Genomic DNA, 17,008 nt, shown 5'->3' with positions numbered 1-17,008 from the left:
CCTTCATACATAGAATAACCTTGTACTTTCTAACAACTTTTATGTAGCTTGTGAGGGTCATAGAGCCAAACATGTTACATGTGCATGTTCGATAGAGTCTCAGCTTTTCAGAGATAGCTTTTAGTAGTTTGTATTCCAAACCATTCTGACTCTACAGATGTTTTTGTAAAAAAAAGACCCGGGCCTGGGCACCTTCGGAATCTGTCTTTGTCTCACAAACACAGTTCTATCTCAGCCCCTGTTAATCACACAGACTAACTCTGGTACCACTGGATGCGGAAGACAAAGACGAATCTGATGGTATAACCCATACGTCTATAGCTGAAACACACAATGTTTAAACGGGGGTAGACTTCAACAAAAATAACCGGATTTGAAATATTACATTTACATTTACATTTAAGTCATTTAGCAGACGCTCTATGGATGGCTGTCCACCAACATTAGGTCATATTTTACCTGTTGGCAACCAGCATCGTTGACCATATTTCTCAGTTGCGGAATCTAGCAATTCTCCATAATTAACATAATTTGATTGCAACAACTGTTGATTCTGAGAATGCAACACAAACCGGTGGTGCAAATGCTCTTTTCAAGATGCTCCACCTTGATCACAACAACTTATACAGCAAGACTATACTTTCAGGGATCATTTCTATAGTGCTGTACTTGAGAAATGTGTGTCTAAAGTGGTAGATCTCGCTATCCATGATGATGATTCAAGATATTCCCTTTCAGAGCATGAATCTGGTGGCTAGAAATGACTTTGCTCATTTTTCTTCCACCTTTGATGACTGTTCCTTGTTCTTCAATGAACATGGATGAAGGGAATATGTTCTGAGTGGGTGTTAACCATGTACAATAAAAACTACTGAAATGTCTTCCAAATCCTTATCGTTAGTAAAATAAAACCTCTTGAATCACTCCTGAAACCCCAGCAATACTCTTTTCAGTTTTCTGGCTTTTGTTGATCTCCATGTCCTTCCCTTATATTTTGCTTCAAAATGAGGTGTTTTAACATTTTCCATTCAGGACAACCTTTGACCTTCATACATAGAATAACCTTGTACTTTCTAACAACTTTTATGTAGCTTGTGAGGGTCATAGAGCCAAACATGTTACATGTGCATGTTCGATAGAGTCTCAGCTTTTCAGAGATAGCTTTTAGTAGTTTGTATTCCAAACCATTCTGACTCTACAGATGTTTTTGTAAAAAAAAGACCCGGGCCTGGGCACCTTCGGAATCTGTCTTTGTCTCACAAACACAGTTCTATCTCAGCCCCTGTTAATCACACAGACTAACTCTCGGTACCACTGGATGCGGAAGACAAAGACGAATCTGATGGTATAACCCATACGTCTATAGCTGAAACACACAATGTTTAAACGGGGGTAGACTTCAACAAAAATAACCGGATTTGAAATATTACATTTACATTTACATTTAAGTCATTTAGCAGACGCTCTATGGATGGCTGTCCACCAACATTAGGTCATATTTTACCTGTTGGCAACCAGCATCGTTGACCATATTTCTCAGTTGCGGAATCTAGCAATTCTCCATAATTAACATAATTTGATTGCAACAACTGTTGATTCTGAGAATGCAACACAAACCGGTGGTGCAAATGCTCTTTTCAAGATGCTCCACCTTGATCACAACAACTTATACAGCAAGACTATACTTTCAGGGATCATTTCTATAGTGCTGTACTTGAGAAATGTGTGTCTAAAGTGGTAGATCTCGCTATCCATGATGATGATTCAAGATATTCCCTTTCAGAGCATGAATCTGGTGGCTAGAAATGACTTTGCTCATTTTTCTTCCACCTTTGATGACTGTTCCTTGTTCTTCAATGAACATGGATGAAGGGAATATGTTCTGAGTGGGTGTTAACCATGTACAATAAAAACTACTGAAATGTCTTCCAAATCCTTATCGTTAGTAAAATAAAACCTCTTGAATCACTCCTGAAACCCCAGCAATACTCTTTTCAGTTTTCTGGCTTTTGTTGATCTCCATGTCCTTCCCTTATATTTTGCTTCAAAATGAGGTGTTTTAACATTTTCCATTCAGGACAACCTTTGACCTTCATACATAGAATAACCTTGTACTTTCTAACAACTTTTATGTAGCTTGTGAGGGTCATAGAGCCAAACATGTTACATGTGCATGTTCGATAGAGTCTCAGCTTTTCAGAGATAGCTTTTAGTAGTTTGTATTCCAAACCATTCTGACTCTACAGATGTTTTTGTAAAAAAAGACCCGGGCCTGGGCACCTTCGGAATCTGTCTTTGTCTCACAAACACAGTTCTATCTCAGCCCCTGTTAATCACACAGACTAACTCTTGGTACCACTGGATGCGGAAGACAAAGACGAATCTGATGGTATAACCCATACGTCTATAGCTGAAACACACAATGTTTAAACGGGGGTAGACTTCAACAAAAATAACCGGATTTGAAATATTACATTTACATTTACATTTAAGTCATTTAGCAGACGCTCTATGGATGGCTGTCCACCAACATTAGGTCATATTTTACCTGTTGGCAACCAGCATCGTTGACCATATTTCTCATTTGCGGAATCTAGCAATTCTCCATAATTAACATAATTTGATTGCAACAACTGTTGATTCTGAGAATGCAACACAAACCGGTGGTGCAAATGCTCTTTTCAAGATGCTCCACCTTGATCACAACAACTTATACAGCAAGACTATACTTTCAGGGATCATTTCTATAGTGCTGTACTTGAGAAATGTGTGTCTAAAGTGGTAGATCTCGCTATCCATGATGATGATTCAAGATATTCCCTTTCAGAGCATGAATCTGGTGGCTAGAAATGACTTTGCTCATTTTTCTTCCACCTTTGATGACTGTTCCTTGTTCTTCAATGAACATGGATGAAGGGAATATGTTCTGAGTGGGTGTTAACCATGTACAATAAAAACTACTGAAATGTCTTCCAAATCCTTATCGTTAGTAAAATAAAACCTCTTGAATCACTCCTGAAACCCCAGCAATACTCTTTTCAGTTTTCTGGCTTTTGTTGATCTCCATGTCCTTCCCTTATATTTTGCTTCAAAATGAGGTGTTTTAACATTTTCCATTCAGGACAACCTTTGACCTTCATACATAGAATAACCTTGTACTTTCTAACAACTTTTATGTAGCTTGTGAGGGTCATAGAGCCAAACATGTTACATGTGCATGTTCGATAGAGTCTCAGCTTTTCAGAGATAGCTTTTAGTAGTTTGTATTCCAAACCATTCTGACTCTACAGATGTTTTTGTAAAAAAAGACCCGGGCCTGGGCACCTTCGGAATCTGTCTTTGTCTCACAAACACAGTTCTATCTCAGCCCCTGTTAATCACACAGACTAACTCTTGGTACCACTGGATGCGGAAGACAAAGACGAATCTGATGGTATAACCCATACGTCTATAGCTGAAACACACAATGTTTAAACGGGGGTAGACTTCAACAAAAATAACCGGATTTGAAATATTACATTTACATTTACATTTAAGTCATTTAGCAGACGCTCTATGGATGGCTGTCCACCAACATTAGGTCATATTTTACCTGTTGGCAACCAGCATCGTTGACCATATTTCTCAGTTGCGGAATCTAGCAATTCTCCATAATTAACATAATTTGATTGCAACAACTGTTGATTCTGAGAATGCAACACAAACCGGTGGTGCAAATGCTCTTTTCAAGATGCTCCACCTTGATCACAACAACTTATACAGCAAGACTATACTTTCAGGGATCATTTCTATAGTGCTGTACTTGAGAAATGTGTGTCTAAAGTGGTAGATCTCGCTATCCATGATGATGATTCAAGATATTCCCTTTCAGAGCATGAATCTGGTGGCTAGAAATGACTTTGCTCATTTTTCTTCCACCTTTGATGACTGTTCCTTGTTCTTCAATGAACATGGATGAAGGGAATATGTTCTGAGTGGGTGTTAACCATGTACAATAAAAACTACTGAAATGTCTTCCAAATCCTTATCGTTAGTAAAATAAAACCTCTTGAATCACTCCTGAAACCCCAGCAATACTCTTTTCAGTTTTCTGGCTTTTGTTGATCTCCATGTCCTTCCCTTATATTTTGCTTCAAAATGAGGTGTTTTAACATTTTCCATTCAGGACAACCTTTGACCTTCATACATAGAATAACCTTGTACTTTCTAACAACTTTTATGTAGCTTGTGAGGGTCATAGAGCAAAACATGTTACATGTGCATGTTCGATAGAGTCTCAGCTTTTCAGAGATAGCTTTTAGTAGTTTGTATTCCAAACCATTCTGACTCTACAGATGTTTTTGTAAAAAAAGACCCGGGCCTGGGCACCTTCGGAATCTGTCTTTGTCTCACAAACACAGTTCTATCTCAGCCCCTGTTAATCACACAGACTAACTCTTGGTACCACTGGATGCGGAAGACAAAGACGAATCTGATGGTATAACCCATACGTCTATAGCTGAAACACACAATGTTTAAACGGGGGTAGACTTCAACAAAAATAACCGGATTTGAAATATTACATTTACATTTACATTTAAGTCATTTAGCAGACGCTCTATGGATGGCTGTCCACCAACATTAGGTCATATTTTACCTGTTGGCAACCAGCATCGTTGACCATATTTCTCAGTTGCGGAATCTAGCAATTCTCCATAATTAACATAATTTGATTGCAACAACTGTTGATTCTGAGAATGCAACACAAACCGGTGGTGCAAATGCTCTTTTCAAGATGCTCCACCTTGATCACAACAACTTATACAGCAAGACTATACTTTCAGGGATCATTTCTATAGTGCTGTACTTGAGAAATGTGTGTCTAAAGTGGTAGATCTCGCTATCCATGATGATGATTCAAGATATTCCCTTTCAGAGCATGAATCTGGTGGCTAGAAATGACTTTGCTCATTTTTCTTCCACCTTTGATGACTGTTCCTTGTTCTTCAATGAACATGGATGAAGGGAATATGTTCTGAGTGGGTGTTAACCATGTACAATAAAAACTACTGAAATGTCTTCCAAATCCTTATCGTTAGTAAAATAAAACCTCTTGAATCACTCCTGAAACCCCAGCAATACTCTTTTCAGTTTTCTGGCTTTTGTTGATCTCCATGTCCTTCCCTTATATTTTGCTTCAAAATGAGGTGTTTTAACATTTTCCATTCAGGACAACCTTTGACCTTCATACATAGAATAACCTTGTACTTTCTAACAACTTTTATGTAGCTTGTGAGGGTCATAGAGCCAAACATGTTACATGTGCATGTTCGATAGAGTCTCAGCTTTTCAGAGATAGCTTTTAGTAGTTTGTATTCCAAACCATTCTGACTCTACAGATGTTTTTGTAAAAAAAAGACCCGGGCCTGGGCACCTTCGGAATCTGTCTTTGTCTCACAAACACAGTTCTATCTCAGCCCCTGTTAATCACACAGACTAACTCTTGGTACCACTGGATGCGGAAGACAAAGACGAATCTGATGGTATAACCCATACGTCTATAGCTGAAACACACAATGTTTAAACGGGGGTAGACTTCAACAAAAATAACCGGATTTGAAATATTACATTTACATTTACATTTAAGTCATTTAGCAGACGCTCTATGGATGGCTGTCCACCAACATTAGGTCATATTTTACCTGTTGGCAACCAGCATCGTTGACCATATTTCTCAGTTGCGGAATCTAGCAATTCTCCATAATTAACATAATTTGATTGCAACAACTGTTGATTCTGAGAATGCAACACAAACCGGTGGTGCAAATGCTCTTTTCAAGATGCTCCACCTTGATCACAACAACTTATACAGCAAGACTATACTTTCAGGGATCATTTCTATAGTGCTGTACTTGAGAAATGTGTGTCTAAAGTGGTAGATCTCGCTATCCATGATGATGATTCAAGATATTCCCTTTCAGAGCATGAATCTGGTGGCTAGAAATGACTTTGCTCATTTTTCTTCCACCTTTGATGACTGTTCCTTGTTCTTCAATGAACATGGATGAAGGGAATATGTTTGAGTGGGTGTTAACCATGTACAATAAAAACTACTGAAATGTCTTCCAAATCCTTATCGTTAGTAAAATAAAACCTCTTGAATCACTCCTGAAACCCCAGCAATACTCTTTTCAGTTTTCTGGCTTTTGTTGATCTCCATGTCCTTCCCTTATATTTTGCTTCAAAATGAGGTGTTTTAACATTTTCCATTCAGGACAACCTTTGACCTTCATACATAGAATAACCTTGTACTTTCTAACAACTTTTATGTAGCTTGTGAGGGTCATAGAGCAAAACATGTTACATGTGCATGTTCGATAGAGTCTCAGCTTTTCAGAGATAGCTTTTAGTAGTTTGTATTCCAAACCATTCTGACTCTACAGATGTTTTTGTAAAAAAAAGACCCGGGCCTGGGCACCTTCGGAATCTGTCTTTGTCTCACAAACACAGTTCTATCTCAGCCCCTGTTAATCACACAGACTAACTCTGGTACCACTGGATGCGGAAGACAAAGACGAATCTGATGGTATAACCCATACGTCTATAGCTGAAACACACAATGTTTAAACGGGGGTAGACTTCAACAAAAATAACCGGATTTGAAATATTACATTTACATTTACATTTAAGTCATTTAGCAGACGCTCTATGGATGGCTGTCCACCAACATTAGGTCATATTTTACCTGTTGGCAACCAGCATCGTTGACCATATTTCTCATTTGCGGAATCTAGCAATTCTCCATAATTAACATAATTTGATTGCAACAACTGTTGATTCTGAGAATGCAACACAAACCGGTGGTGCAAATGCTCTTTTCAAGATGCTCCACCTTGATCACAACAACTTATACAGCAAGACTATACTTTCAGGGATCATTTCTATAGTGCTGTACTTGAGAAATGTGTGTCTAAAGTGGTAGATCTCGCTATCCATGATGATGATTCAAGATATTCCCTTTCAGAGCATGAATCTGGTGGCTAGAAATGACTTTGCTCATTTTTCTTCCACCTTTGATGACTGTTCCTTGTTCTTCAATGAACATGGATGAAGGGAATATGTTCTGAGTGGGTGTTAACCATGTACAATAAAAACTACTGAAATGTCTTCCAAATCCTTATCGTTAGTAAAATAAAACCTCTTGAATCACTCCTGAAACCCCAGCAATACTCTTTTCAGTTTTCTGGCTTTTGTTGATCTCCATGTCCTTCCCTTATATTTTGCTTCAAAATGAGGTGTTTTAACATTTTCCATTCAGGACAACCTTTGACCTTCATACATAGAATAACCTTGTACTTTCTAACAACTTTTATGTAGCTTGTGAGGGTCATAGAGCAAAACATGTTACATGTGCATGTTCGATAGAGTCTCAGCTTTTCAGAGATAGCTTTTAGTAGTTTGTATTCCAAACCATTCTGACTCTACAGATGTTTTTGTAAAAAAAGACCCGGGCCTGGGCACCTTCGGAATCTGTCTTTGTCTCACAAACACAGTTCTATCTCAGCCCCTGTTAATCACACAGACTAACTCTCGGTACCACTGGATGCGGAAGACAAAGACGAATCTGATGGTATAACCCATACGTCTATAGCTGAAACACACAATGTTTAAACGGGGGTAGACTTCAACAAAAATAACCGGATTTGAAATATTACATTTACATTTACATTTAAGTCATTTAGCAGACGCTCTATGGATGGCTGTCCACCAACATTAGGTCATATTTTACCTGTTGGCAACCAGCATCGTTGACCATATTTCTCATTTGCGGAATCTAGCAATTCTCCATAATTAACATAATTTGATTGCAACAACTGTTGATTCTGAGAATGCAACACAAACCGGTGGTGCAAATGCTCTTTTCAAGATGCTCCACCTTGATCACAACAACTTATACAGCAAGACTATACTTTCAGGGATCATTTCTATAGTGCTGTACTTGAGAAATGTGTGTCTAAAGTGGTAGATCTCGCTATCCATGATGATGATTCAAGATATTCCCTTTCAGAGCATGAATCTGGTGGCTAGAAATGACTTTGCTCATTTTTCTTCCACCTTTGATGACTGTTCCTTGTTCTTCAATGAACATGGATGAAGGGAATATGTTCTGAGTGGGTGTTAACCATGTACAATAAAAACTACTGAAATGTCTTCCAAATCCTTATCGTTAGTAAAATAAAACCTCTTGAATCACTCCTGAAACCCCAGCAATACTCTTTTCAGTTTTCTGGCTTTTGTTGATCTCCATGTCCTTCCCTTATATTTTGCTTCAAAATGAGGTGTTTTAACATTTTCCATTCAGGACAACCTTTGACCTTCATACATAGAATAACCTTGTACTTTCTAACAACTTTTATGTAGCTTGTGAGGGTCATAGAGCAAAACATGTTACATGTGCATGTTCGATAGAGTCTCAGCTTTTCAGAGATAGCTTTTAGTAGTTTGTATTCCAAACCATTCTGACTCTACAGATGTTTTTGTAAATAAAAGACCCGGGCCTGGGCACCTTCGGAATCTGTCTTTGTCTCACAAACACAGTTCTATCTCAGCCCCTGTTAATCACACAGACTAACTCTTGGCACCACTGGATGCGGAAGACAAAGACGAATCTGAAGGTATAACCCATACGTCGATAGCTGAAACACACAATGTTTAAACGGGGGTAGACTTCAACAAAAATAACCGGATTTGAAATATTACATTTACATTTACATTTAAGTCATTTAGTAGACGCTCTATGGATGGCTGTCCACCAACATTAGGTCATATTTTACCTGTTGGCAATCAGCATCCTTGACCATATTTCTCAATTGAGGAACCTAGCAATTCTCCATAATTAACATAATTTGATTTCAACAACTGTTGATTCTGAGAATGCAACACAAACCGGTGGTGCAAATGCTCTTTTCAAGATGCTCCACCTTGATCACAACAACTTATACAGCAAGACTATACTTTCAGGGATCATTTCTATAGTGCTGTACTTGAGAAATGTGTGTCTAAAGTGGTAGATCTCGCTATCCATGATGATGATTCAAGATATTCCCTTTCAGAGGATGAATCTGGTGGCTAGAAATGACTTTGCTCATTTTTCTTCCACCTTTGATGACTGTTCCTTGTTCTTCAATGAACATGAATGAAAACTATACTTTCAGCGATCATTTTATTAGTTATTTACTGCGTTATGACTTATCAATGACCCAAAACCAGATCAGATCGGTTAATCCCTACTGTTGTGTCACTGAGTTGTCGTAATGCTTCAGCAAATGTACATTATCCCGGGGATGTTGGGAATATCCAATGTAGGGTGACCTAATTTATGTCACTCTAACTGCCCTGAATGCCTCTGCTGATTCTACAGCTATTGTATGCTGTAAATATGTGCCTATGAACCAGAGTTAATCTGTTAGCCCTGAAGCGGTGTGCATCTCACCCTGCACTAACATAATTAAGATCAGCATGTCTACTTCTGCTAGGCTTCCCAGTAAACCAATGAAAATAATCAAACATCTCAGAACAGTGCTAAAAATAGCCCACATTAACATATGTAGTTTAAGAAACAAAGTTTATGACATCAATAATTTGCTTGTAACAGATGACATTCATCATTTCTGAAAATCACTTAGATAACACCTTTGATGATACAGTGGTAGAAATACATGGTTATAACATCTACAGAAAATATAGAAATGCCAATGGTGTTGCCATTTATATTCAGAACCACATTCCTGTAAATCTTAAAATGGTTCTCATGTTAAATAATATTGAAGTAATATTGTTACAAGTTCATCTTCCTCACCTAAAGGCCATTCTTGTGGGAAGCTGCTATAGACCACCAAGTGCTAACAGTCAGTATCTGGATAACATGTGTGAAATGCTTGATAATATATGTGATATCGACAGACACTGATATTTTCTGGGTGATTTAAATATGGACTTGCTTTCATCAAACTTCAGACTCAAGAAATAGCTTCAAACTGTAACTTGTGCCTGCAACCTGGCTCAGGTTATCAGTCAACCTACTGTATCAGGGTAGTTACAAACAGCACAGAAGTTAAATCATCAAACATTTTATTGATCACATCTTTACCAATTACTGGAGAAATTTGATTTAAAGCAGTATCTAAATCCATTGGATGTAGTGATCACAATATAATAGCCATATTTAGGAAAACCAAAGTTCCAAAGGCTGGGCCAAATATACTGAATAGGAGGACATATAATAAATTGTGTAGTGATTGCTATGTTGTTGATGTAAAGAATATTTGTTGGTCTGTGGTGTGTAATGAGGCGCAACCAGACACTGCACTTGACATATTTATGGAATGTCTTATTCCAGTTACTAATAAGCATGCACCAATTAAGAAAATGACTGTAAAAACTATTAAATCCCCATGGATTGTTGAGGAATTAAAAAATTGTATGGTTGAGCGGGATGAGGTAAAGGAATGGGACATAAATCTGGCTGCACAACAGATTAGCAAACATACTGAAAATTGAGAAATCATGTGACTAAACTGAATCAAAAGAAAAAGAAACTATATTATGAAACAAAGAAAAAAGATTTAAAGAATGATAGTAAAAAGTTTGGAGCATCTTAAATAAAATTTTGGGCAAAAAGACAAACTCAGCTCCATCATACATTGAATCAGATAGCTCATTCATCACAAAAGCCACTGATATTGGCAATTACTTTAATTATTTTTTTCATTGGCAAGATTAGCAAACATAGGCATGACATGTGAGCAACAAATGCTGACACTACAAATCCAAATATAACTGATCAAATTATTTAGAATTTTGAAAAAAAAGGTATTGTTGTCTATCAAAAATGACAAGCCACCGAGGTCTGACAACTTGGATGGAAAATTACTATGGATAATAGCGGACGATATTGCCACTCCTATTTGCAATATTTTATATCTAAGCCTACTAGAAAGTGTGTGCCCTCAGGCCTGGAGGGTAGCAAAAGTAATTCAACTACCCAAGAATAGTTAAGCCCCCTGTACTGGCTCAAATACCACCGACCAATGAACCTGTTACCAACTCTTAGTAAACTTTGACAACAGACTTTCAGCACGCTTATAGGGAAGGACATTCAACAAGCATGTGATTGTTGATGATTGGCTGAGAGAAATTGATGATAAAAAAATTGTGGGAGCTGTTTTGTTAGACTTCAGTGCGGCTATTGACATCGATCATAGTCTGCTGATGGAAAAACGTATGTGCTATGGATTTACACCCCCTGCTATATTGTGGATAAAGATTTACCTCTCTAACAGAACACAGAGGGTGTTCTTTAATGGAGGCCTCTCCAACATAATCAAGGTAGAATCAGGAATTCCCCAGGGTAGCGTTCTAGGCCTCTTATTTATTTTTAGACTAAGGACATGCCACTGGCCCTGAGCAAAGCCAATGTGCCTATGTATGCGGATGACTCAACACTATACACGTCAGCTACTGTAGCGAGTGAAATCACTGCAACACTTAAGAGCTGCGGTTAGTTTCAGAATGGATGGCAAGGAATAAGTTAGTCATAAATATTTCAAAAACAAAAAGCATTTTGTAATTAGGACAAATCATTCACTAAACCCTAAACCTCAACTAAATCTTGTAATGAAGAAATAATGATGAAGATTTTAGATATTCCTTTCAGAGTGTGTGTCGTGGCTAGGAGTGTCTTTGCTCATTTTCGTTCCACCATTGACGACTGTTGCTTGTACTTCAATGGGATTTGGATGCAGGGAACATGTTCTGAGTGGATGCTGATCATGTTAAAATAAATGAAAATAGCTGTTGACTCTGAGAATGGAACACATACCGGCGGTGCAAATGCTCTTTTCAAGATGCTCCACCTTGATCACAACAGCTGCTCCACCAAGATGATACATTCTATGATCACTTCTACAGTTATTTACTTCAGAAATGTGTTTCTAGAGTGTTAGGTTTTGCTATCCGTGATGAACATTTAGGATATTCCTTCCAATACATGGATATGGTTAAAGTGCTAAACCAATCAAAATGTATTTTAGATTTTAGATTCTTCAAAGTAGCCACCCTTTGACTTGATGACAGCTTTGCACATTTGGCATTCTCTCAACCAGCTCCACCTGGAGTGCTTTTCCAACAGTATTGAAGGAGTTCCCTCATATACTGAGTATGTGTTGGTTGCTTTTACTCCACTTTGCGGTTCAACTCATCCCAAACCATCTCAATTGGGTTGAGGTCGGGTGATTGTGGAGACCAGGTCACCTGATGCAGCACTCCATCACTCTCCTTCTTAATCAAATAGCCCTTACACAGCCTGGAGGTGTGGTGGGTCATTATCCTGTTGAAAAGCAAATGATAGTCCCACTAAGCGCAAAGCAGAATGGATGGTGGATCGCTACAAAATGATGTGGTAGCCATGCTGGTTAAGTGTACCCTGAATTCTAAATAAATCACATACAGTGTCACCAGCAAAGCACCCACACACCACCTCCTCCATGCCTCACGAAGGGAATCACCTACTCTGCATCTCACAAAGACACGGCAGTTGGAACCAGAAATCTTACATTTGGACTCATTTGGACATACTTCCACCCGTCTAACGTCCATTGCTTGTGTTTCTTGGCCCAAGCAAGTCTCTTCTTCTTACTAGTGTCATTTAGTAGTGGTTTCTTTGCAGAAAATCAACCATGAAGGCCTGATTCTCCTCTGAACAGTTGATGCTGAGAGTTGAGATGTGTCTGTTACTTAAACTGTGGAAAGCATTTATTTGGGCTGCAATATCTGAGGCTGGTAACTCTAATGAACTTATCCTCTGCAGCAGAGGTAACACTGGGTCTTCCTTTCCTGTGGTGGTCCTCATGAGAGCCAGTTTCATTATAGCGCTTGATGGTTTTTGCGACTGCACTTGAAGAAACTTTCAAAGTTCCACCCTACCTTGTCACAACAACTGATTGGCTCAAACACATTATGAAGGAAAGAAATTCCACAAATGTACTTTTAACAAGGCACATTTGTAAATTCAAATGCATTTCAGGTGACTGCCTTATGAATCTGGTTGAGAGAATGCCAAGTGTGCAAAGCTTTCATCAAGTCAAAGGGTGGCTACTATTAAATATATTTAGATTTGCTGAACACTTTTTTGGTTATTACATGATTCCATATGTGTTATTTCATAGTTTTGATGTCTTCACTCTTGTTCTATAATGTAGAAAATAGTTCAAATAAAGAAAAGCCATTTAATGAGTAGGTGTGTCCAAACTTTTGACTGGTACTGTATGCCCACCAAAATGCAACTAAAATATTTTCAACAACTTTGGGCAAATTACTAGTGAACACATTGGCTTCCCTTAAATTTACGCTGCCTTGTTCAACAGAATAATTCTGGGATGGGTTTACTGTGGAGCACCTTGTGACAACTGCTTATGTACAAAGGTCTTTATAAATACATTTGATTGATTGATTGATTGATTGATTGATTGATTGATTGATTGATTGATTGATTGATTGATTGTAAATTGAAGTAAATTGTGCATAACAATTTGTATTGTGCATAACAAATTGAAGTCAATTGAATTTGTTATGCACAATACAACCTATTGAAATAAGCAATAGCATTTCTTCCTAAATTTGTTTTTTCTTTGCTTTTCTTTTTAAATCTCCACATTTTAGAAACAAAGTTGGTTTCAAATCACTTTTATTTAGTGGAAACTGTGCAGACTGGCCATGCATCTCATTTGGCACGTTCACCACTTCTTATCGCCTGTTTGAAATACATCCACAGTACATAATAGAGCACTTAACGTGCCGTTGTCATAACCACAGAAAATGAACTGCCTATTTTAAATTCTGGACATGTTGCAGTGAGTGTTGTCTGAAAAAGTCTGACTAACTCTGAATCATAATATATCTTAAATTACGTCAAGACTAGAGCTCATTCTAATAAAATGTATATATATAAATAAAAAATATATATTTCTGAGACATTGCTTGACTTCAGATTACTAACTTCTGGACTATTTAGTCTTTGACTAATTAGATGAACTATGTGGCAGGTTGTTAAGACCTGAGGTTGCTTCAGAAGAATGGGATGGATCACAAAATGATTAAAATGTTCTATGCATGAGTGTTCTGTGCATGAGTGTTCTGTGCATGTGTTCTGTGTATGAGTGTTCTGTGCATGAGTGTTCTAAATCCCGGCCTTAAGATGACTTTTGCTGAGCAGTAATGAGTTTAAGTTTGTGCTGAATCCTAAAATAGGCCTATCATTGACATCTGGTTCTAAAAACTGGTATCGGAAATAGCTTGAATGAACATTCCTTGAATACTGCGAGAATGTGTAGGTGGGTAAAATAGTTGGGGTCAGACTAAAGCCTTATCCCTCTGGCTCATAAGCATTTCCTGACTCGGTGGCAATGAACTTATAGTCAGAGCTCTGTCACGTTACACAGAAATGACCAGTTACAAGTTACAAGGCAGAAACAGTACAATTCGTTTTTTTGTGTGTGAAAACTGACGACAATGAGTGGCCTGTAAAAAAAAAGTGTTACTTATTTGGGTGTCAATATGAATGTCACTCTCAGACTGTATATGGGGCGGGGCGTTCCACGAAATGAGTGCTTTTTGCATCCCTTTTGATATTTTAAGAGAAATTGTGCACCAATATGTCATTTTAAAAGCCTGCTATATTAAAGTAAGTGCCCTTTACTATAGACCACATAGAGAAGTCAATAAATCAGATTTTCAATATTAATAAAGATTGACTAAAGTACCAAAATTCAGCGTTTTGACATGTCCCTCTATTAACCCACTTAAGCCCCAAAATACTTTGTTTTCACTATAAGTGTAAAGTCCTGGTTATTTTGTAGCTTTGACAAAGTCATTTCTGGAGATTTTAAGGTCAACCCTGTTACATAAACATAATTCTCATTTTAATATGTTGAAACTTCTTTTTTTTTTTAAATGTAAGAAACATTGAACATCTAATAGTTAAATAGTGGTTGAGCTGGTTCTACCATTTTGGGTCATTTTCTGTGTTTCGTGATGGATAATTGAGAGGGTTGATTGAGCATAGCATGTCAACTCTGTTACCCACAGATAGACGGGCTAGAAATGTTTCAACAATTGAAATGTTCAATTGCCACTCCCTGCTGCACACATAAAGACGTTACGGCTGCTGTATTAATAATCCTCCCTGAATCCACGTGTTTGACATGGGAGAGGGGACCACTCACTTTATGATCAAACTTCATCAATGTAGCAGCAACAGTTATTTTTGGTGATCCTACTTTGATCTGGTTTCATCCAAATATCATCTAATTTGATTAAAAACATGATTTTGACTGTACGGGACCATTTGACATGCGTGTTTTTTATGAAGTTGAACATGTGCTCCTTGTGACAGAATGTAAACATTATAATGAACAAAAAGATTAATGCAACACGCAACAATTTCATTGATTTTACTGAGTTACATGTCATATGAAGAAATTAGTCAATTAAAAAAAATTCATTAGGTCCTAATCTATGGATTTCACATGACTGGAAATACAGATACAATTGAAGTCGGACGTTTACATACACCTTAGCCAAATACATTTAAACTCCGTTTTTAACAATTCCTGACATTTTAATCCTAGTAAAATTACCTGTCTTAGGTCAGTTAGTATCACCACTTTATTTTAAGAATGTGAAATGTCGGAATAATAGTAGAGAGAATGATTTATTTCAGCTTGTATTTCTTTCATCACATTCCCAGTAGGTCAGAAGTTGACATACACTCAATTTGTATTTGGTAGCAGTGCCTTTAAATTGTATAACTTGGGTCAAACATTTCGTAGACTTCTGCATGATTCCCACAATAAGTTGGGTGAATTTTGGCCCATTCCTCCTGACAGAGCTGGTGTAACTGAGTCAGGTTTGAAGGCCTTCTTACTCAAACACGCTTTTTCAGTTCATCCCACAAATTTTCTATAGGATTGAGGTCAGGGCTTTGTGATGGCCACTCCAATACCTTAACCCCTGTTGTTCTTAGGCCATTTTGCTACAACTTTGGAAGTATGCTTGGGGTCATTGTCCATTTGGAAGACCCATTTGCGATCAAGCTTTAACTCTCTGACTAATATCTTGAGATGTTGCTTCAATATATCCACAAAATTTTCCTCATGATTCTATCTATTTTGTGAAGTGCACCAGTCTCTCCTGCAGCAAAGCACCCCCAGAACAAGCACCCCGTGCGTCAGGGTTGGGGTGCTGTTCTTCAGCTTGCAAGCTTCCCCCTTTTTCCTCCAAACATAATGATGGTCATTATGGCCAAACAGTTCGATTTTTGTTTCATCAGACCAGAGGACATTTCTCCAAAAAGTACAATCTTTGTACCCATGTACAGTTGCAAACTGTAGTCTGGCTTTTTTACACCTCCAATTGACTCAAAGTATGTCAATTAGCCTATAAGAAGCTTCTAAAGCCATGACATGGAAGCATTTTAAAGGCACAGTCAACTTAGTGTATATACATTTCTGACCCACTGAAATTGTAATACAGTGAGTTACAAGTGAAATTATCTGTCTGTAAACAAAAAAAAAAGTAGAAAGCAGATGTCCTAACCAACTTGCCAAAACTATAGTTTAACAAGAAATGTGTGGAGTGGCTGAAAAATTAGTTGTAATGACTCCAACCTGAGTGTATTTAAACTTCCGACTTCAACTGTACACATCTATTGGTCACAAACTGTACCTTTAACAAAATTGGCCTCATAATAGGCCTCAGGAGCTCGTCACACGGTTATTTTATGCATTCAAATGATCTTTTATAAAATGCAATTGTGTTTGTTAACTGTAGCTTATGACTGCCCATATCATAACCCCACAGCCAGTATGGAGCAGTCTGTTGACAACGTTGACATCAGAAGACCGCATACCCACACAACGCCATACATGTGGTCTGCGGTTGTGAGGCCGGTTGGGCATACTGCTAAATTCCC

The 17,008-nt window shown here is 37.8% G+C and overlaps 9 non-coding genes across 9 annotated transcripts; all 9 read left to right on the top strand.

Annotated features, from left to right (window-relative positions):
* Window positions 1–630: 630 nt before the first annotated feature.
* On the top strand, window positions 631–846 carry LOC124038867. The gene has a single exon (XR_006839468.1). It is a non-coding gene; the product is annotated as a small nucleolar RNA U3 (small nucleolar RNA).
* Window positions 847–1,675: 829 nt separating this feature from the next.
* Window positions 1,676–1,891, top strand: LOC124038866. The gene has a single exon (XR_006839467.1). It is a non-coding gene; the product is annotated as a small nucleolar RNA U3 (small nucleolar RNA).
* An 828-nt stretch (window positions 1,892–2,719) lies between these two features.
* Window positions 2,720–2,935, top strand: LOC124038864. The gene has a single exon (XR_006839465.1). It is a non-coding gene; the product is annotated as a small nucleolar RNA U3 (small nucleolar RNA).
* An 828-nt stretch (window positions 2,936–3,763) lies between these two features.
* Window positions 3,764–3,979, top strand: LOC124038863. Its single transcript, XR_006839464.1, has one exon. It is a non-coding gene; the product is annotated as a small nucleolar RNA U3 (small nucleolar RNA).
* Window positions 3,980–4,807: 828 nt separating this feature from the next.
* LOC124038862 lies at window positions 4,808–5,023 on the top strand. Its single transcript, XR_006839463.1, has one exon. It is a non-coding gene; the product is annotated as a small nucleolar RNA U3 (small nucleolar RNA).
* An 829-nt stretch (window positions 5,024–5,852) lies between these two features.
* Window positions 5,853–6,067, top strand: LOC124038803. The gene has a single exon (XR_006839404.1). It is a non-coding gene; the product is annotated as a small nucleolar RNA U3 (small nucleolar RNA).
* Window positions 6,068–6,895: 828 nt separating this feature from the next.
* Window positions 6,896–7,111, top strand: LOC124038861. The gene has a single exon (XR_006839462.1). It is a non-coding gene; the product is annotated as a small nucleolar RNA U3 (small nucleolar RNA).
* An 828-nt stretch (window positions 7,112–7,939) lies between these two features.
* LOC124038859 lies at window positions 7,940–8,155 on the top strand. Its single transcript, XR_006839461.1, has one exon. It is a non-coding gene; the product is annotated as a small nucleolar RNA U3 (small nucleolar RNA).
* Window positions 8,156–8,984: 829 nt separating this feature from the next.
* Window positions 8,985–9,197, top strand: LOC124038805. The gene has a single exon (XR_006839406.1). It is a non-coding gene; the product is annotated as a small nucleolar RNA U3 (small nucleolar RNA).
* The last annotated feature ends 7,811 nt before the right edge of the window (window positions 9,198–17,008 follow it).

The sequence above is a fragment of the Oncorhynchus gorbuscha genome, linkage group LG06 (assembly GCF_021184085.1).
Source record: "Oncorhynchus gorbuscha isolate QuinsamMale2020 ecotype Even-year linkage group LG06, OgorEven_v1.0, whole genome shotgun sequence".
In the NCBI taxonomy this organism is placed as follows: Eukaryota; Metazoa; Chordata; class Actinopteri; order Salmoniformes; family Salmonidae; genus Oncorhynchus; species Oncorhynchus gorbuscha.
Note: the sequence above shows the minus strand (reverse complement) of the source record. Positions and strands in the feature narration are given on the sequence as shown.